General features: G+C 53.2%; 47 non-coding genes across 47 annotated transcripts; 19 read left to right on the forward strand and 28 right to left on the reverse strand.

The window, feature by feature from the left end:
* The first annotated feature begins 58 nt into the window (after window positions 1-58).
* Trnar-acg (transfer RNA arginine (anticodon ACG)) lies at window positions 59-131 on the forward strand. The gene has a single exon. It is a non-coding gene; the product is annotated as a tRNA-Arg (tRNA).
* Window positions 132-735: 604 nt separating this feature from the next.
* Window positions 736-807, reverse strand: Trnad-guc (transfer RNA aspartic acid (anticodon GUC)). Its single transcript has one exon. It is a non-coding gene; the product is annotated as a tRNA-Asp (tRNA).
* Window positions 808-914: 107 nt separating this feature from the next.
* Trnad-guc (transfer RNA aspartic acid (anticodon GUC)) lies at window positions 915-986 on the reverse strand. The gene has a single exon. It is a non-coding gene; the product is annotated as a tRNA-Asp (tRNA).
* Window positions 987-1,093: 107 nt separating this feature from the next.
* Trnai-uau (transfer RNA isoleucine (anticodon UAU)) lies at window positions 1,094-1,185 on the reverse strand. The gene is given in 2 exon segments: window positions 1,094-1,129; window positions 1,148-1,185. It is a non-coding gene; the product is annotated as a tRNA-Ile (tRNA).
* Window positions 1,186-1,563: 378 nt separating this feature from the next.
* Window positions 1,564-1,636, forward strand: Trnar-acg (transfer RNA arginine (anticodon ACG)). Its single transcript has one exon. It is a non-coding gene; the product is annotated as a tRNA-Arg (tRNA).
* A 287-nt stretch (window positions 1,637-1,923) lies between these two features.
* On the forward strand, window positions 1,924-1,995 carry Trnam-cau (transfer RNA methionine (anticodon CAU)). The gene has a single exon. It is a non-coding gene; the product is annotated as a tRNA-Met (tRNA).
* Window positions 1,996-2,240: 245 nt separating this feature from the next.
* Window positions 2,241-2,312, reverse strand: Trnad-guc (transfer RNA aspartic acid (anticodon GUC)). Its single transcript has one exon. It is a non-coding gene; the product is annotated as a tRNA-Asp (tRNA).
* A 107-nt stretch (window positions 2,313-2,419) lies between these two features.
* Window positions 2,420-2,491, reverse strand: Trnad-guc (transfer RNA aspartic acid (anticodon GUC)). Its single transcript has one exon. It is a non-coding gene; the product is annotated as a tRNA-Asp (tRNA).
* A 107-nt stretch (window positions 2,492-2,598) lies between these two features.
* Window positions 2,599-2,690, reverse strand: Trnai-uau (transfer RNA isoleucine (anticodon UAU)). The gene is given in 2 exon segments: window positions 2,599-2,634; window positions 2,653-2,690. It is a non-coding gene; the product is annotated as a tRNA-Ile (tRNA).
* A 378-nt stretch (window positions 2,691-3,068) lies between these two features.
* On the forward strand, window positions 3,069-3,141 carry Trnar-acg (transfer RNA arginine (anticodon ACG)). The gene has a single exon. It is a non-coding gene; the product is annotated as a tRNA-Arg (tRNA).
* A 287-nt stretch (window positions 3,142-3,428) lies between these two features.
* Trnam-cau (transfer RNA methionine (anticodon CAU)) lies at window positions 3,429-3,500 on the forward strand. The gene has a single exon. It is a non-coding gene; the product is annotated as a tRNA-Met (tRNA).
* Window positions 3,501-3,745: 245 nt separating this feature from the next.
* Window positions 3,746-3,817, reverse strand: Trnad-guc (transfer RNA aspartic acid (anticodon GUC)). Its single transcript has one exon. It is a non-coding gene; the product is annotated as a tRNA-Asp (tRNA).
* A 107-nt stretch (window positions 3,818-3,924) lies between these two features.
* On the reverse strand, window positions 3,925-3,996 carry Trnad-guc (transfer RNA aspartic acid (anticodon GUC)). Its single transcript has one exon. It is a non-coding gene; the product is annotated as a tRNA-Asp (tRNA).
* A 107-nt stretch (window positions 3,997-4,103) lies between these two features.
* On the reverse strand, window positions 4,104-4,195 carry Trnai-uau (transfer RNA isoleucine (anticodon UAU)). Its single transcript is given in 2 exon segments — window positions 4,104-4,139; window positions 4,158-4,195. It is a non-coding gene; the product is annotated as a tRNA-Ile (tRNA).
* Window positions 4,196-4,573: 378 nt separating this feature from the next.
* On the forward strand, window positions 4,574-4,646 carry Trnar-acg (transfer RNA arginine (anticodon ACG)). Its single transcript has one exon. It is a non-coding gene; the product is annotated as a tRNA-Arg (tRNA).
* A 287-nt stretch (window positions 4,647-4,933) lies between these two features.
* Trnam-cau (transfer RNA methionine (anticodon CAU)) lies at window positions 4,934-5,005 on the forward strand. The gene has a single exon. It is a non-coding gene; the product is annotated as a tRNA-Met (tRNA).
* Window positions 5,006-5,250: 245 nt separating this feature from the next.
* Window positions 5,251-5,322, reverse strand: Trnad-guc (transfer RNA aspartic acid (anticodon GUC)). Its single transcript has one exon. It is a non-coding gene; the product is annotated as a tRNA-Asp (tRNA).
* Window positions 5,323-5,429: 107 nt separating this feature from the next.
* Window positions 5,430-5,501, reverse strand: Trnad-guc (transfer RNA aspartic acid (anticodon GUC)). The gene has a single exon. It is a non-coding gene; the product is annotated as a tRNA-Asp (tRNA).
* Window positions 5,502-5,608: 107 nt separating this feature from the next.
* Trnai-uau (transfer RNA isoleucine (anticodon UAU)) lies at window positions 5,609-5,700 on the reverse strand. The gene is given in 2 exon segments: window positions 5,609-5,644; window positions 5,663-5,700. It is a non-coding gene; the product is annotated as a tRNA-Ile (tRNA).
* Window positions 5,701-6,078: 378 nt separating this feature from the next.
* On the forward strand, window positions 6,079-6,151 carry Trnar-acg (transfer RNA arginine (anticodon ACG)). The gene has a single exon. It is a non-coding gene; the product is annotated as a tRNA-Arg (tRNA).
* A 287-nt stretch (window positions 6,152-6,438) lies between these two features.
* Window positions 6,439-6,510, forward strand: Trnam-cau (transfer RNA methionine (anticodon CAU)). The gene has a single exon. It is a non-coding gene; the product is annotated as a tRNA-Met (tRNA).
* A 245-nt stretch (window positions 6,511-6,755) lies between these two features.
* On the reverse strand, window positions 6,756-6,827 carry Trnad-guc (transfer RNA aspartic acid (anticodon GUC)). The gene has a single exon. It is a non-coding gene; the product is annotated as a tRNA-Asp (tRNA).
* Window positions 6,828-6,934: 107 nt separating this feature from the next.
* Window positions 6,935-7,006, reverse strand: Trnad-guc (transfer RNA aspartic acid (anticodon GUC)). Its single transcript has one exon. It is a non-coding gene; the product is annotated as a tRNA-Asp (tRNA).
* A 107-nt stretch (window positions 7,007-7,113) lies between these two features.
* Window positions 7,114-7,205, reverse strand: Trnai-uau (transfer RNA isoleucine (anticodon UAU)). The gene is given in 2 exon segments: window positions 7,114-7,149; window positions 7,168-7,205. It is a non-coding gene; the product is annotated as a tRNA-Ile (tRNA).
* A 378-nt stretch (window positions 7,206-7,583) lies between these two features.
* Window positions 7,584-7,656, forward strand: Trnar-acg (transfer RNA arginine (anticodon ACG)). The gene has a single exon. It is a non-coding gene; the product is annotated as a tRNA-Arg (tRNA).
* Window positions 7,657-7,943: 287 nt separating this feature from the next.
* Window positions 7,944-8,015, forward strand: Trnam-cau (transfer RNA methionine (anticodon CAU)). Its single transcript has one exon. It is a non-coding gene; the product is annotated as a tRNA-Met (tRNA).
* Window positions 8,016-8,260: 245 nt separating this feature from the next.
* Window positions 8,261-8,332, reverse strand: Trnad-guc (transfer RNA aspartic acid (anticodon GUC)). Its single transcript has one exon. It is a non-coding gene; the product is annotated as a tRNA-Asp (tRNA).
* A 107-nt stretch (window positions 8,333-8,439) lies between these two features.
* On the reverse strand, window positions 8,440-8,511 carry Trnad-guc (transfer RNA aspartic acid (anticodon GUC)). Its single transcript has one exon. It is a non-coding gene; the product is annotated as a tRNA-Asp (tRNA).
* A 107-nt stretch (window positions 8,512-8,618) lies between these two features.
* Trnai-uau (transfer RNA isoleucine (anticodon UAU)) lies at window positions 8,619-8,710 on the reverse strand. Its single transcript is given in 2 exon segments — window positions 8,619-8,654; window positions 8,673-8,710. It is a non-coding gene; the product is annotated as a tRNA-Ile (tRNA).
* Window positions 8,711-9,088: 378 nt separating this feature from the next.
* Trnar-acg (transfer RNA arginine (anticodon ACG)) lies at window positions 9,089-9,161 on the forward strand. The gene has a single exon. It is a non-coding gene; the product is annotated as a tRNA-Arg (tRNA).
* Window positions 9,162-9,448: 287 nt separating this feature from the next.
* Trnam-cau (transfer RNA methionine (anticodon CAU)) lies at window positions 9,449-9,520 on the forward strand. Its single transcript has one exon. It is a non-coding gene; the product is annotated as a tRNA-Met (tRNA).
* A 245-nt stretch (window positions 9,521-9,765) lies between these two features.
* On the reverse strand, window positions 9,766-9,837 carry Trnad-guc (transfer RNA aspartic acid (anticodon GUC)). Its single transcript has one exon. It is a non-coding gene; the product is annotated as a tRNA-Asp (tRNA).
* A 107-nt stretch (window positions 9,838-9,944) lies between these two features.
* Window positions 9,945-10,016, reverse strand: Trnad-guc (transfer RNA aspartic acid (anticodon GUC)). The gene has a single exon. It is a non-coding gene; the product is annotated as a tRNA-Asp (tRNA).
* Window positions 10,017-10,123: 107 nt separating this feature from the next.
* On the reverse strand, window positions 10,124-10,215 carry Trnai-uau (transfer RNA isoleucine (anticodon UAU)). The gene is given in 2 exon segments: window positions 10,124-10,159; window positions 10,178-10,215. It is a non-coding gene; the product is annotated as a tRNA-Ile (tRNA).
* A 378-nt stretch (window positions 10,216-10,593) lies between these two features.
* On the forward strand, window positions 10,594-10,666 carry Trnar-acg (transfer RNA arginine (anticodon ACG)). Its single transcript has one exon. It is a non-coding gene; the product is annotated as a tRNA-Arg (tRNA).
* Window positions 10,667-10,953: 287 nt separating this feature from the next.
* On the forward strand, window positions 10,954-11,025 carry Trnam-cau (transfer RNA methionine (anticodon CAU)). The gene has a single exon. It is a non-coding gene; the product is annotated as a tRNA-Met (tRNA).
* Window positions 11,026-11,270: 245 nt separating this feature from the next.
* On the reverse strand, window positions 11,271-11,342 carry Trnad-guc (transfer RNA aspartic acid (anticodon GUC)). The gene has a single exon. It is a non-coding gene; the product is annotated as a tRNA-Asp (tRNA).
* Window positions 11,343-11,449: 107 nt separating this feature from the next.
* On the reverse strand, window positions 11,450-11,521 carry Trnad-guc (transfer RNA aspartic acid (anticodon GUC)). Its single transcript has one exon. It is a non-coding gene; the product is annotated as a tRNA-Asp (tRNA).
* Window positions 11,522-11,628: 107 nt separating this feature from the next.
* Trnai-uau (transfer RNA isoleucine (anticodon UAU)) lies at window positions 11,629-11,720 on the reverse strand. Its single transcript is given in 2 exon segments — window positions 11,629-11,664; window positions 11,683-11,720. It is a non-coding gene; the product is annotated as a tRNA-Ile (tRNA).
* A 378-nt stretch (window positions 11,721-12,098) lies between these two features.
* Trnar-acg (transfer RNA arginine (anticodon ACG)) lies at window positions 12,099-12,171 on the forward strand. Its single transcript has one exon. It is a non-coding gene; the product is annotated as a tRNA-Arg (tRNA).
* Window positions 12,172-12,458: 287 nt separating this feature from the next.
* Window positions 12,459-12,530, forward strand: Trnam-cau (transfer RNA methionine (anticodon CAU)). The gene has a single exon. It is a non-coding gene; the product is annotated as a tRNA-Met (tRNA).
* Window positions 12,531-12,775: 245 nt separating this feature from the next.
* Window positions 12,776-12,847, reverse strand: Trnad-guc (transfer RNA aspartic acid (anticodon GUC)). The gene has a single exon. It is a non-coding gene; the product is annotated as a tRNA-Asp (tRNA).
* A 107-nt stretch (window positions 12,848-12,954) lies between these two features.
* Trnad-guc (transfer RNA aspartic acid (anticodon GUC)) lies at window positions 12,955-13,026 on the reverse strand. Its single transcript has one exon. It is a non-coding gene; the product is annotated as a tRNA-Asp (tRNA).
* A 107-nt stretch (window positions 13,027-13,133) lies between these two features.
* Window positions 13,134-13,225, reverse strand: Trnai-uau (transfer RNA isoleucine (anticodon UAU)). Its single transcript is given in 2 exon segments — window positions 13,134-13,169; window positions 13,188-13,225. It is a non-coding gene; the product is annotated as a tRNA-Ile (tRNA).
* Window positions 13,226-13,603: 378 nt separating this feature from the next.
* Window positions 13,604-13,676, forward strand: Trnar-acg (transfer RNA arginine (anticodon ACG)). Its single transcript has one exon. It is a non-coding gene; the product is annotated as a tRNA-Arg (tRNA).
* A 287-nt stretch (window positions 13,677-13,963) lies between these two features.
* Trnam-cau (transfer RNA methionine (anticodon CAU)) lies at window positions 13,964-14,035 on the forward strand. Its single transcript has one exon. It is a non-coding gene; the product is annotated as a tRNA-Met (tRNA).
* Window positions 14,036-14,280: 245 nt separating this feature from the next.
* On the reverse strand, window positions 14,281-14,352 carry Trnad-guc (transfer RNA aspartic acid (anticodon GUC)). The gene has a single exon. It is a non-coding gene; the product is annotated as a tRNA-Asp (tRNA).
* Between the last annotated feature and the right edge of the window lie 38 nt (window positions 14,353-14,390).

Raw genomic sequence — 14,390 nt, forward strand, 5'->3', positions numbered from 1 at the left:
ATGGAGAACACGTTTCTTCGCCAATTGCACTTGCCTCGTAGAAAGTAATGCTGCCACTGGCCCTGTGGCGCATCGGATAACGCGTCTGACTACGGATCAGAAGATTCCAGGTTCGAATCCTGGCAGGGTCGGCATTTTGTTGGTTGCCGACGCGTAGCTGGGCAGTGGATTTCGTATGTCGCCGCATCGTGGAGTGCTTTGTTACTCCTGTGCATCTCGCAGCTGCATGTCGAGTCGATCGTGGTAAATATCGCAGCCTGCAAGCGTCAGCGTAGCGTCAGTCGAGCAAAGTCGAGACAAGTCAAGCTGAGAGCTGTGGGAGATGATACGCAATTAAGTACAGGCGTGTGAAAGCGACGCAGACAACGCTTTCCAAGTGTCCCACGTCACGTGGCGAAGAGCCAGCGCAACCCGAGCCAGCAGAGTGGCGCAGTGGAAGCGTGCTGGGCCCATAACCCAGAGGTCCGTGGATCGAAAGCACGCTCTGCTAAAATTATTTCTTTTGCAGACTGTGTCGAGCTCGATTATTACGCCCACAGCGTCGGCTGGGGTGCCTTGATTCAGCGTTAACAGCAAACCCAGTAATTCTGAAGTGTGAAGAATGCGAGAACCACTTCCTAAGATGTAGCATTTTTTAAGATTTTGCACCAACTACACTTCTTGATCGCAAAGTTAATGCTCTTACGACCCCCATACGCGCAACACTCGAACAGGTTTGTGAGATAAAAATCGCATCTCCCCGGCGGGGAATCGAACCCCGGTCTCCCGCGTGACAGGCGGGGATACTAACCACTACACTACCGAGGATGCGCTGTAGACAGGTGCCTGTGTGCGAGAGATATGATGCTAGTAGCCGCAAACGTCCTACACTAAGTTCGGCGAGTGAAAGAGTAGCAATTAAAAATCGGATGTGCCTCCCCGGCGGGGAATCGAACCCCGGTCTCCCGCGTGACAGGCGGGGATACTAACCACTATACTACCGAGGAAGACGCAGCTAGCGTCTCGAATGCACAATTATGTTACTCAAATAGCTGATACATCTCAAACCTAGCCTCCTGTTGCTGTCAGAGACAGCTGCTAAGAAATAAAAGTATGCCCCAGGTGAGGCTCGAACTCACAACCCCGGCATTGCTCACGGCTACTGCCTTATAAGTACCGTGCGCTAACCAATTGCGCCACTGGGGCTACGACACAGTGCTCTCAGTTAGCGGTATTCACTTTGCTGCAAACCAGTGGTGGCCACAGAAACATACGATCGCCACCTGATGCCATACTGCGACTTTGGCACCTGACTACCAATGCTTCGTGCTATTCTTGTTCCATATGCTACGCTTACATGCACATCAACCGGCTCTGGTCGTCGAGAAAACGCGGGAAAACGCGCGCCTTGCCTTCTGCTACCTGTCGAACAGCGAGAGCAGATGCGTGGCAAGCTCTAAGCTCTGCAGGCGCACTGCGGCCACGCAGCTGGACGAGAGGTACCTTCCTTGGGAGCTTGCTCAGCCATGGAGAACACGTTTCTTCGCCAATTGCACTTGCCTCGTAGAAAGTAATGCTGCCACTGGCCCTGTGGCGCATCGGATAACGCGTCTGACTACGGATCAGAAGATTCCAGGTTCGAATCCTGGCAGGGTCGGCATTTTGTTGGTTGCCGACGCGTAGCTGGGCAGTGGATTTCGTATGTCGCCGCATCGTGGAGTGCTTTGTTACTCCTGTGCATCTCGCAGCTGCATGTCGAGTCGATCGTGGTAAATATCGCAGCCTGCAAGCGTCAGCGTAGCGTCAGTCGAGCAAAGTCGAGACAAGTCAAGCTGAGAGCTGTGGGAGATGATACGCAATTAAGTACAGGCGTGTGAAAGCGACGCAGACAACGCTTTCCAAGTGTCCCACGTCACGTGGCGAAGAGCCAGCGCAACCCCAGCCAGCAGAGTGGCGCAGTGGAAGCGTGCTGGGCCCATAACCCAGAGGTCCGTGGATCGAAACCACGCTCTGCTAAAATTATTTCTTTTGCAGACTGTGTCGAGCTCGATTATTACGCCCACAGCGTCGGCTGGGGTGCCTTGATTCAGCGTTAACAGCAAACCCAGTAATTCTGAAGTGTGAAGAATGCGAGAACCACTTCCTAAGATGTAGCATTTTTTAAGATTTTGCACCAACTACACTTCTTGATCGCAAAGTTAATGCTCTTACGACCCCCATACGCGCAACACTCGAACAGGTTTGTGAGATAAAAATCGCATCTCCCCGGCGGGGAATCGAACCCCGGTCTCCCGCGTGACAGGCGGGGATACTAACCACTACACTACCGAGGATGCGCTGTAGACAGGTGCCTGTGTGCGAGAGATATGATGCTAGTAGCCGCAAACGTCCTACACTAAGTTCGGCGAGTGAAAGAGTAGCAATTAAAAATCGGATGTGCCTCCCCGGCGGGGAATCGAACCCCGGTCTCCCGCGTGACACGCGGGGATACTAACCACTATACTACCGAGGAAGACGCAGCTAGCGTCTCGAATGCACAATTATGTTACTCAAATAGCTGATACATCTCAAACCTAGCCTCCTGTTGCTGTCAGAGACAGCTGCTAAGAAATAAAAGTATGCCCCAGGTGAGGCTCGAACTCACAACCCCGGCATTGCTCACGGCTACTGCCTTATAAGTACCGTGCGCTAACCAATTGCGCCACTGGGGCTACGACACAGTGCTCTCAGTTAGCGGTATTCACTTTGCTGCAAACCAGTGGTGGCCACAGAAACATACGATCGCCACCTGATGCCATACTGCGACTTTGGCACCTGACTACCAATGCTTCGTGCTATTCTTGTTCCATATGCTACGCTTACATGCACATCAACCGGCTCTGGTCGTCGAGAAAACGCGGGAAAACGCGCGCCTTGCCTTCTGCTACCTGTCGAACAGCGAGAGCAGATGCGTGGCAAGCTCTAAGCTCTGCAGGCGCACTGCGGCCACGCAGCTGGACGAGAGGTACCTTCCTTGGGAGCTTGCTCAGCCATGGAGAACACGTTTCTTCGCCAATTGCACTTGCCTCGTAGAAAGTAATGCTGCCACTGGCCCTGTGGCGCATCGGATAACGCGTCTGACTACGGATCAGAAGATTCCAGGTTCGAATCCTGGCAGGGTCGGCATTTTGTTGGTTGCCGACGCGTAGCTGGGCAGTGGATTTCGTATGTCGCCGCATCGTGGAGTGCTTTGTTACTCCTGTGCATCTCGCAGCTGCATGTCGAGTCGATCGTGGTAAATATCGCAGCCTGCAAGCGTCAGCGTAGCGTCAGTCGAGCAAAGTCGAGACAAGTCAAGCTGAGAGCTGTGGGAGATGATACGCAATTAAGTACAGGCGTGTGAAAGCGACGCAGACAACGCTTTCCAAGTGTCCCACGTCACGTGGCGAAGAGCCAGCGCAACCCCAGCCAGCAGAGTGGCGCAGTGGAAGCGTGCTGGGCCCATAACCCAGAGGTCCGTGGATCGAAACCACGCTCTGCTAAAATTATTTCTTTTGCAGACTGTGTCGAGCTCGATTATTACGCCCACAGCGTCGGCTGGGGTGCCTTGATTCAGCGTTAACAGCAAACCCAGTAATTCTGAAGTGTGAAGAATGCGAGAACCACTTCCTAAGATGTAGCATTTTTTAAGATTTTGCACCAACTACACTTCTTGATCGCAAAGTTAATGCTCTTACGACCCCCATACGCGCAACACTCGAACAGGTTTGTGAGATAAAAATCGCATCTCCCCGGCGGGGAATCGAACCCCGGTCTCCCGCGTGACAGGCGGGGATACTAACCACTACACTACCGAGGATGCGCTGTAGACAGGTGCCTGTGTGCGAGAGATATGATGCTAGTAGCCGCAAACGTCCTACACTAAGTTCGGCGAGTGAAAGAGTAGCAATTAAAAATCGGATGTGCCTCCCCGGCGGGGAATCGAACCCCGGTCTCCCGCGTGACACGCGGGGATACTAACCACTATACTACCGAGGAAGACGCAGCTAGCGTCTCGAATGCACAATTATGTTACTCAAATAGCTGATACATCTCAAACCTAGCCTCCTGTTGCTGTCAGAGACAGCTGCTAAGAAATAAAAGTATGCCCCAGGTGAGGCTCGAACTCACAACCCCGGCATTGCTCACGGCTACTGCCTTATAAGTACCGTGCGCTAACCAATTGCGCCACTGGGGCTACGACACAGTGCTCTCAGTTAGCGGTATTCACTTTGCTGCAAACCAGTGGTGGCCACAGAAACATACGATCGCCACCTGATGCCATACTGCGACTTTGGCACCTGACTACCAATGCTTCGTGCTATTCTTGTTCCATATGCTACGCTTACATGCACATCAACCGGCTCTGGTCGTCGAGAAAACGCGGGAAAACGCGCGCCTTGCCTTCTGCTACCTGTCGAACAGCGAGAGCAGATGCGTGGCAAGCTCTAAGCTCTGCAGGCGCACTGCGGCCACGCAGCTGGACGAGAGGTACCTTCCTTGGGAGCTTGCTCAGCCATGGAGAACACGTTTCTTCGCCAATTGCACTTGCCTCGTAGAAAGTAATGCTGCCACTGGCCCTGTGGCGCATCGGATAACGCGTCTGACTACGGATCAGAAGATTCCAGGTTCGAATCCTGGCAGGGTCGGCATTTTGTTGGTTGCCGACGCGTAGCTGGGCAGTGGATTTCGTATGTCGCCGCATCGTGGAGTGCTTTGTTACTCCTGTGCATCTCGCAGCTGCATGTCGAGTCGATCGTGGTAAATATCGCAGCCTGCAAGCGTCAGCGTAGCGTCAGTCGAGCAAAGTCGAGACAAGTCAAGCTGAGAGCTGTGGGAGATGATACGCAATTAAGTACAGGCGTGTGAAAGCGACGCAGACAACGCTTTCCAAGTGTCCCACGTCACGTGGCGAAGAGCCAGCGCAACCCCAGCCAGCAGAGTGGCGCAGTGGAAGCGTGCTGGGCCCATAACCCAGAGGTCCGTGGATCGAAACCACGCTCTGCTAAAATTATTTCTTTTGCAGACTGTGTCGAGCTCGATTATTACGCCCACAGCGTCGGCTGGGGTGCCTTGATTCAGCGTTAACAGCAAACCCAGTAATTCTGAAGTGTGAAGAATGCGAGAACCACTTCCTAAGATGTAGCATTTTTTAAGATTTTGCACCAACTACACTTCTTGATCGCAAAGTTAATGCTCTTACGACCCCCATACGCGCAACACTCGAACAGGTTTGTGAGATAAAAATCGCATCTCCCCGGCGGGGAATCGAACCCCGGTCTCCCGCGTGACAGGCGGGGATACTAACCACTACACTACCGAGGATGCGCTGTAGACAGGTGCCTGTGTGCGAGAGATATGATGCTAGTAGCCGCAAACGTCCTACACTAAGTTCGGCGAGTGAAAGAGTAGCAATTAAAAATCGGATGTGCCTCCCCGGCGGGGAATCGAACCCCGGTCTCCCGCGTGACACGCGGGGATACTAACCACTATACTACCGAGGAAGACGCAGCTAGCGTCTCGAATGCACAATTATGTTACTCAAATAGCTGATACATCTCAAACCTAGCCTCCTGTTGCTGTCAGAGACAGCTGCTAAGAAATAAAAGTATGCCCCAGGTGAGGCTCGAACTCACAACCCCGGCATTGCTCACGGCTACTGCCTTATAAGTACCGTGCGCTAACCAATTGCGCCACTGGGGCTACGACACAGTGCTCTCAGTTAGCGGTATTCACTTTGCTGCAAACCAGTGGTGGCCACAGAAACATACGATCGCCACCTGATGCCATACTGCGACTTTGGCACCTGACTACCAATGCTTCGTGCTATTCTTGTTCCATATGCTACGCTTACATGCACATCAACCGGCTCTGGTCGTCGAGAAAACGCGGGAAAACGCGCGCCTTGCCTTCTGCTACCTGTCGAACAGCGAGAGCAGATGCGTGGCAAGCTCTAAGCTCTGCAGGCGCACTGCGGCCACGCAGCTGGACGAGAGGTACCTTCCTTGGGAGCTTGCTCAGCCATGGAGAACACGTTTCTTCGCCAATTGCACTTGCCTCGTAGAAAGTAATGCTGCCACTGGCCCTGTGGCGCATCGGATAACGCGTCTGACTACGGATCAGAAGATTCCAGGTTCGAATCCTGGCAGGGTCGGCATTTTGTTGGTTGCCGACGCGTAGCTGGGCAGTGGATTTCGTATGTCGCCGCATCGTGGAGTGCTTTGTTACTCCTGTGCATCTCGCAGCTGCATGTCGAGTCGATCGTGGTAAATATCGCAGCCTGCAAGCGTCAGCGTAGCGTCAGTCGAGCAAAGTCGAGACAAGTCAAGCTGAGAGCTGTGGGAGATGATACGCAATTAAGTACAGGCGTGTGAAAGCGACGCAGACAACGCTTTCCAAGTGTCCCACGTCACGTGGCGAAGAGCCAGCGCAACCCCAGCCAGCAGAGTGGCGCAGTGGAAGCGTGCTGGGCCCATAACCCAGAGGTCCGTGGATCGAAACCACGCTCTGCTAAAATTATTTCTTTTGCAGACTGTGTCGAGCTCGATTATTACGCCCACAGCGTCGGCTGGGGTGCCTTGATTCAGCGTTAACAGCAAACCCAGTAATTCTGAAGTGTGAAGAATGCGAGAACCACTTCCTAAGATGTAGCATTTTTTAAGATTTTGCACCAACTACACTTCTTGATCGCAAAGTTAATGCTCTTACGACCCCCATACGCGCAACACTCGAACAGGTTTGTGAGATAAAAATCGCATCTCCCCGGCGGGGAATCGAACCCCGGTCTCCCGCGTGACAGGCGGGGATACTAACCACTACACTACCGAGGATGCGCTGTAGACAGGTGCCTGTGTGCGAGAGATATGATGCTAGTAGCCGCAAACGTCCTACACTAAGTTCGGCGAGTGAAAGAGTAGCAATTAAAAATCGGATGTGCCTCCCCGGCGGGGAATCGAACCCCGGTCTCCCGCGTGACACGCGGGGATACTAACCACTATACTACCGAGGAAGACGCAGCTAGCGTCTCGAATGCACAATTATGTTACTCAAATAGCTGATACATCTCAAACCTAGCCTCCTGTTGCTGTCAGAGACAGCTGCTAAGAAATAAAAGTATGCCCCAGGTGAGGCTCGAACTCACAACCCCGGCATTGCTCACGGCTACTGCCTTATAAGTACCGTGCGCTAACCAATTGCGCCACTGGGGCTACGACACAGTGCTCTCAGTTAGCGGTATTCACTTTGCTGCAAACCAGTGGTGGCCACAGAAACATACGATCGCCACCTGATGCCATACTGCGACTTTGGCACCTGACTACCAATGCTTCGTGCTATTCTTGTTCCATATGCTACGCTTACATGCACATCAACCGGCTCTGGTCGTCGTGAAAACGCGGGAAAACGCGCGCCTTGCCTTCTGCTACCTGTCGAACAGCGAGAGCAGATGCGTGGCAAGCTCTAAGCTCTGCAGGCGCACTGCGGCCACGCAGCTGGACGAGAGGTACCTTCCTTGGGAGCTTGCTCAGCCATGGAGAACACGTTTCTTCGCCAATTGCACTTGCCTCGTAGAAAGTAATGCTGCCACTGGCCCTGTGGCGCAACGGATAACGCGTCTGACTACGGATCAGAAGATTCCAGGTTCGAATCCTGGCAGGGTCGGCATTTTGTTGGTTGCCGACGCGTAGCTGGGCAGTGGATTTCGTATGTCGCCCCATCGTGGAGTGCTTTGTTACTCCTGTGCATCTCGCAGCTGCATGTCGAGTCGATCGTGGTAAATATCGCAGCCTGCAAGCGTCAGCGTAGCGTCAGTCGAGCAAAGTCGAGACAAGTCAAGCTGAGAGCTGTGGGAGATGATACGCAATTAAGTACAGGCGTGTGAAAGCGACGCAGACAACGCTTTCCAAGTGTCCCACGTCACGTGGCGAAGAGCCAGCGCAACCCCAGCCAGCAGAGTGGCGCAGTGGAAGCGTGCTGGGCCCATAACCCAGAGGTCCGTGGATCGAAACCACGCTCTGCTAAAATTATTTCTTTTGCAGACTGTGTCGAGCTCGATTATTACGCCCACAGCGTCGGCTGGGGTGCCTTGATTCAGCGTTAACAGCAAACCCAGTAATTCTGAAGTGTGAAGAATGCGAGAACCACTTCCTAAGATGTAGCATTTTTTAAGATTTTGCACCAACTACACTTCTTGATCGCAAAGTTAATGCTCTTACGACCCCCATACGCGCAACACTCGAACAGGTTTGTGAGATAAAAATCGCATCTCCCCGGCGGGGAATCGAACCCCGGTCTCCCGCGTGACAGGCGGGGATACTAACCACTACACTACCGAGGATGCGCTGTACACAGGTGCCTGTGTGCGAGAGATATGATGCTAGTAGCCGCAAACGTCCTACACTAAGTTCGGCGAGTGAAAGAGTAGCAATTAAAAATCGGATGTGCCTCCCCGGCGGGGAATCGAACCCCGGTCTCCCGCGTGACACGCGGGGATACTAACCACTATACTACCGAGGAAGACGCAGCTAGCGTCTCGAATGCACAATTATGTTACTCAAATAGCTGATACATCTCAAACCTAGCCTCCTGTTGCTGTCAGAGACAGCTGCTAAGAAATAAAAGTATGCCCCAGGTGAGGCTCGAACTCACAACCCCGGCATTGCTCACGGCTACTGCCTTATAAGTACCGTGCGCTAACCAATTGCGCCACTGGGGCTACGACACAGTGCTCTCAGTTAGCGGTATTCACTTTGCTGCAAACCAGTGGTGGCCACAGAAACATACGATCGCCACCTGATGCCATACTGCGACTTTGGCACCTGACTACCAATGCTTCGTGCTATTCTTGTTCCATATGCTACGCTTACATGCACATCAACCGGCTCTGGTCGTCGAGAAAACGCGGGAAAACGCGCGCCTTGCCTTCTGCTACCTGTCGAACAGCGAGAGCAGATGCGTGGCAAGCTCTAAGCTCTGCAGGCGCACTGCGGCCACGCAGCTGGACGAGAGGTACCTTCCTTGGGAGCTTGCTCAGCCATGGAGAACACGTTTCTTCGCCAATTGCACTTGCCTCGTAGAAAGTAATGCTGCCACTGGCCCTGTGGCGCAACGGATAACGCGTCTGACTACGGATCAGAAGATTCCAGGTTCGAATCCTGGCAGGGTCGGCATTTTGTTGGTTGCCGACGCGTAGCTGGGCAGTGGATTTCGTATGTCGCCGCATCGTGGAGTGCTTTGTTACTCCTGTGCATCTCGCAGCTGCATGTCGAGTCGATCGTGGTAAATATCGCAGCCTGCAAGCGTCAGCGTAGCGTCAGTCGAGCAAAGTCGAGACAAGTCAAGCTGAGAGCTGTGGGAGATGATACGCAATTAAGTACAGGCGTGTGAAAGCGACGCAGACAACGCTTTCCAAGTGTCCCACGTCACGTGGCGAAGAGCCAGCGCAACCCCAGCCAGCAGAGTGGCGCAGTGGAAGCGTGCTGGGCCCATAACCCAGAGGTCCGTGGATCGAAACCACGCTCTGCTAAAATTATTTCTTTTGCAGACTGTGTCGAGCTCGATTATTACGCCCACAGCGTCGGCTGGGGTGCCTTGATTCAGCGTTAACAGCAAACCCAGTAATTCTGAAGTGTGAAGAATGCGAGAACCACTTCCTAAGATGTAGCATTTTTTAAGATTTTGCACCAACTACACTTCTTGATCGCAAAGTTAATGCTCTTACGACCCCCATACGCGCAACACTCGAACAGGTTTGTGAGATAAAAATCGCATCTCCCCGGCGGGGAATCGAACCTCGGTCTCCCGCGTGACAGGCGGGGATACTAACCACTACACTACCGAGGATGCGCTGTACACAGGTGCCTGTGTGCGAGAGATATGATGCTAGTAGCCGCAAACGTCCTACACTAAGTTCGGCGAGTGAAAGAGTAGCAATTAAAAATCGGATGTGCCTCCCCGGCGGGGAATCGAACCCCGGTCTCCCGCGTGACACGCGGGGATACTAACCACTATACTACCGAGGAAGACGCAGCTAGCGTCTCGAATGCACAATTATGTTACTCAAATAGCTGATACATCTCAAACCTAGCCTCCTGTTGCTGTCAGAGACAGCTGCTAAGAAATAAAAGTATGCCCCAGGTGAGGCTCGAACTCACAACCCCGGCATTGCTCACGGCTACTGCCTTATAAGTACCGTGCGCTAACCAATTGCGCCACTGGGGCTACGACACAGTGCTCTCAGTTAGCGGTATTCACTTTGCTGCAAACCAGTGGTGGCCACAGAAACATACGATCGCCACCTGATGCCATACTGCGACTTTGGCACCTGACTACCAATGCTTCGTGCTATTCTTGTTCCATATGCTACGCTTACATGCACATCAACCGGCTCTGGTCGTCGAGAAAACGCGGGAAAACGCGCGCCTTGCCTTCTGCTACCTGTCGAACAGCGAGAGCAGATGCGTGGCAAGCTCTAAGCTCTGCAGGCGCACTGCGGCCACGCAGCTGGACGAGAGGTACCTTCCTTGGGAGCTTGCTCAGCCATGGAGAACACGTTTCTTCGCCAATTGCACTTGCCTCGTAGAAAGTAATGCTGCCACTGGCCCTGTGGCGCAACGGATAACGCGTCTGACTACGGATCAGAAGATTCCAGGTTCGAATCCTGGCAGGGTCGGCATTTTGTTGGTTGCCGACGCGTAGCTGGGCAGTGGATTTCGTATGTCGCCCCATCGTGGAGTGCTTTGTTACTCCTGTGCATCTCGCAGCTGCATGTCGAGTCGATCGTGGTAAATATCGCAGCCTGCAAGCGTCAGCGTAGCGTCAGTCGAGCAAAGTCGAGACAAGTCAAGCTGAGAGCTGTGGGAGATGATACGCAATTAAGTACAGGCGTGTGAAAGCGACGCAGACAACGCTTTCCAAGTGTCCCACGTCACGTGGCGAAGAGCCAGCGCAACCCCAGCCAGCAGAGTGGCGCAGTGGAAGCGTGCTGGGCCCATAACCCAGAGGTCCGTGGATCGAAACCACGCTCTGCTAAAATTATTTCTTTTGCAGACTGTGTCGAGCTCGATTATTACGCCCACAGCGTCGGCTGGGGTGCCTTGATTCAGCGTTAACAGCAAACCCAGTAATTCTGAAGTGTGAAGAATGCGAGAACCACTTCCTAAGATGTAGCATTTTTTAAGATTTTGCACCAACTACACTTCTTGATCGCAAAGTTAATGCTCTTACGACCCCCATACGCGCAACACTCGAACAGGTTTGTGAGATAAAAATCGCATCTCCCCGGCGGGGAATCGAACCCCGGTCTCCCGCGTGACAGGCGGGGATACTAACCACTACACTACCGAGGATGCGCTGTAGACAGGTGCCTGTGTGCGAGAGATATGATGCTAGTAGCCGCAAACGTCCTACACTAAGTTCGGCGAGTGAAAGAGTAGCAATTAAAAATCGGATGTGCCTCCCCGGCGGGGAATCGAACCCCGGTCTCCCGCGTGACAGGCGGGGATACTAACCACTATACTACCGAGGAAGACGCAGCTAGCGTCTCGAATGCACAATTATGTTACTCAAATAGCTGATACATCTCAAACCTAGCCTCCTGTTGCTGTCAGAGACAGCTGCTAAGAAATAAAAGTATGCCCCAGGTGAGGCTCGAACTCACAACCCCGGCATTGCTCACGGCTACTGCCTTATAAGTACCGTGCGCTAACCAATTGCGCCACTGGGGCTACGACACAGTGCTCTCAGTTAGCGGTATTCACTTTGCTGCAAACCAGTGGTGGCCACAGAAACATACGATCGCCACCTGATGCCATACTGCGACTTTGGCACCTGACTACCAATGCTTCGTGCTATTCTTGTTCCATATGCTACGCTTACATGCACATCAACCGGCTCTGGTCGTCGAGAAAACGCGGGAAAACGCGCGCCTTGCCTTCTGCTACCTGTCGAACAGCGAGAGCAGATGCGTGGCAAGCTCTAAGCTCTGCAGGCGCACTGCGGCCACGCAGCTGGACGAGAGGTACCTTCCTTGGGAGCTTGCTCAGCCATGGAGAACACGTTTCTTCGCCAATTGCACTTGCCTCGTAGAAAGTAATGCTGCCACTGGCCCTGTGGCGCATCGGATAACGCGTCTGACTACGGATCAGAAGATTCCAGGTTCGAATCCTGGCAGGGTCGGCATTTTGTTGGTTGCCGACGCGTAGCTGGGCAGTGGATTTCGTATGTCGCCGCATCGTGGAGTGCTTTGTTACTCCTGTGCATCTCGCAGCTGCATGTCGAGTCGATCGTGGTAAATATCGCAGCCTGCAAGCGTCAGCGTAGCGTCAGTCGAGCAAAGTCGAGACAAGTCAAGCTGAGAGCTGTGGGAGATGATACGCAATTAAGTACAGGCGTGTGAAAGCGACGCAGACAACGCTTTCCAAGTGTCCCACGTCACGTGGCGAAGAGCCAGCGCAACCCCAGCCAGCAGAGTGGCGCAGTGGAAGCGTGCTGGGCCCATAACCCAGAGGTCCGTGGATCGAAACCACGCTCTGCTAAAATTATTTCTTTTGCAGACTGTGTCGAGCTCGATTATTACGCCCACAGCGTCGGCTGGGGTGCCTTGATTCAGCGTTAACAGCAAACCCAGTAATTCTGAAGTGTGAAGAATGCGAGAACCACTTCCTAAGATGTAGCATTTTTTAAGATTTTGCACCAACTACACTTCTTGATCGCAAAGTTAATGCTCTTACGACCCCCATACGCGCAACACTCGAACAGGTTTGTGAGATAAAAATCGCATCTCCCCGGCGGGGAATCGAACCCCGGTCTCCCGCGTGACAGGCGGGGATACTAACCACTATACTACCGAGGATGCGCTGTAGACAGGTGCCTGTGTGCGAGAGATATGATGCTAGTAGCCGCAAACGTCCTACACTAAGTTCGGCGAGTGAAAGAGTAGCAATTAAAAATCGGATGTGCCTCCCCGGCGGGGAATCGAACCCCGGTCTCCCGCGTGACAGGCGGGGATACTAACCACTATACTACCGAGGAAGACGCAGCTAGCGTCTCGAATGCACAATTATGTTACTCAAATAGCTGATACATCTCAAACCTAGCCTCCTGTTGCTGTCAGAGACAGCTGCTAAGAAATAAAAGTATGCCCCAGGTGAGGCTCGAACTCACAACCCCGGCATTGCTCACGGCTACTGCCTTATAAGTACCGTGCGCTAACCAATTGCGCCACTGGGGCTACGACACAGTGCTCTCAGTTAGCGGTATTCACTTTGCTGCAAACCAGTGGTGGCCACAGAAACATACGATCGCCACCTGATGCCATACTGCGACTTTGGCACCTGACTACCAATGCTTCGTGCTATTCTTGTTCCATATGCTACGCTTACATGCACATCAACCGGCTCTGGTCGTCGAGAAAACGCGGGAAAACGCGCGCCTTGCCTTCTGCTACCTGTCGAACAGCGAGAGCAGATGCGTGGCAAGCTCTAAGCTCTGCAGGCGCACTGCGGCCACGCAGCTGGACGAGAGGTACCTTCCTTGGGAGCTTGCTCAGCCATGGAGAACACGTTTCTTCGCCAATTGCACTTGCCTCGTAGAAAGTAATGCTGCCACTGGCCCTGTGGCGCAACGGATAACGCGTCTGACTACGGATCAGAAGATTCCAGGTTCGAATCCTGGCAGGGTCGGCATTTTGTTGGTTGCCGACGCGTAGCTGGGCAGTGGATTTCGTATGTCGCCCCATCGTGGAGTGCTTTGTTACTCCTGTGCATCTCGCAGCTGCATGTCGAGTCGATCGTGGTAAATATCGCAGCCTGCAAGCGTCAGCGTAGCGTCAGTCGAGCAAAGTCGAGACAAGTCAAGCTGAGAGCTGTGGGAGATGATACGCAATTAAGTACAGGCGTGTGAAAGCGACGCAGACAACGCTTTCCAAGTGTCCCACGTCACGTGGCGAAGAGCCAGCGCAACCCCAGCCAGCAGAGTGGCGCAGTGGAAGCGTGCTGGGCCCATAACCCAGAGGTCCGTGGATCGAAACCACGCTCTGCTAAAATTATTTCTTTTGCAGACTGTGTCGAGCTCGATTATTACGCCCACAGCGTCGGCTGGGGTGCCTTGATTCAGCGTTAACAGCAAACCCAGTAATTCTGAAGTGTGAAGAATGCGAGAACCACTTCCTAAGATGTAGCATTTTTTAAGATTTTGCACCAACTACACTTCTTGATCGCAAAGTTAATGCTCTTACGACCCCCATACGCGCAACACTCGAACAGGTTTGTGAGATAAAAATCGCATCTCCCCGGCGGGGAATCGAACCCCGGTCTCCCGCGTGACAGGCGGGGATACTAACCACTACACTACCGAGGATGCGCTGTAGACAGGTGCCTGTGTGCGAGAGATATGAT

The sequence above is a fragment of the Schistocerca serialis genome, chromosome 9 (genome assembly GCF_023864345.2).
Source record: "Schistocerca serialis cubense isolate TAMUIC-IGC-003099 chromosome 9, iqSchSeri2.2, whole genome shotgun sequence".
Lineage (NCBI taxonomy): Eukaryota > Metazoa > Arthropoda > Insecta > Orthoptera > Acrididae > Schistocerca > Schistocerca serialis.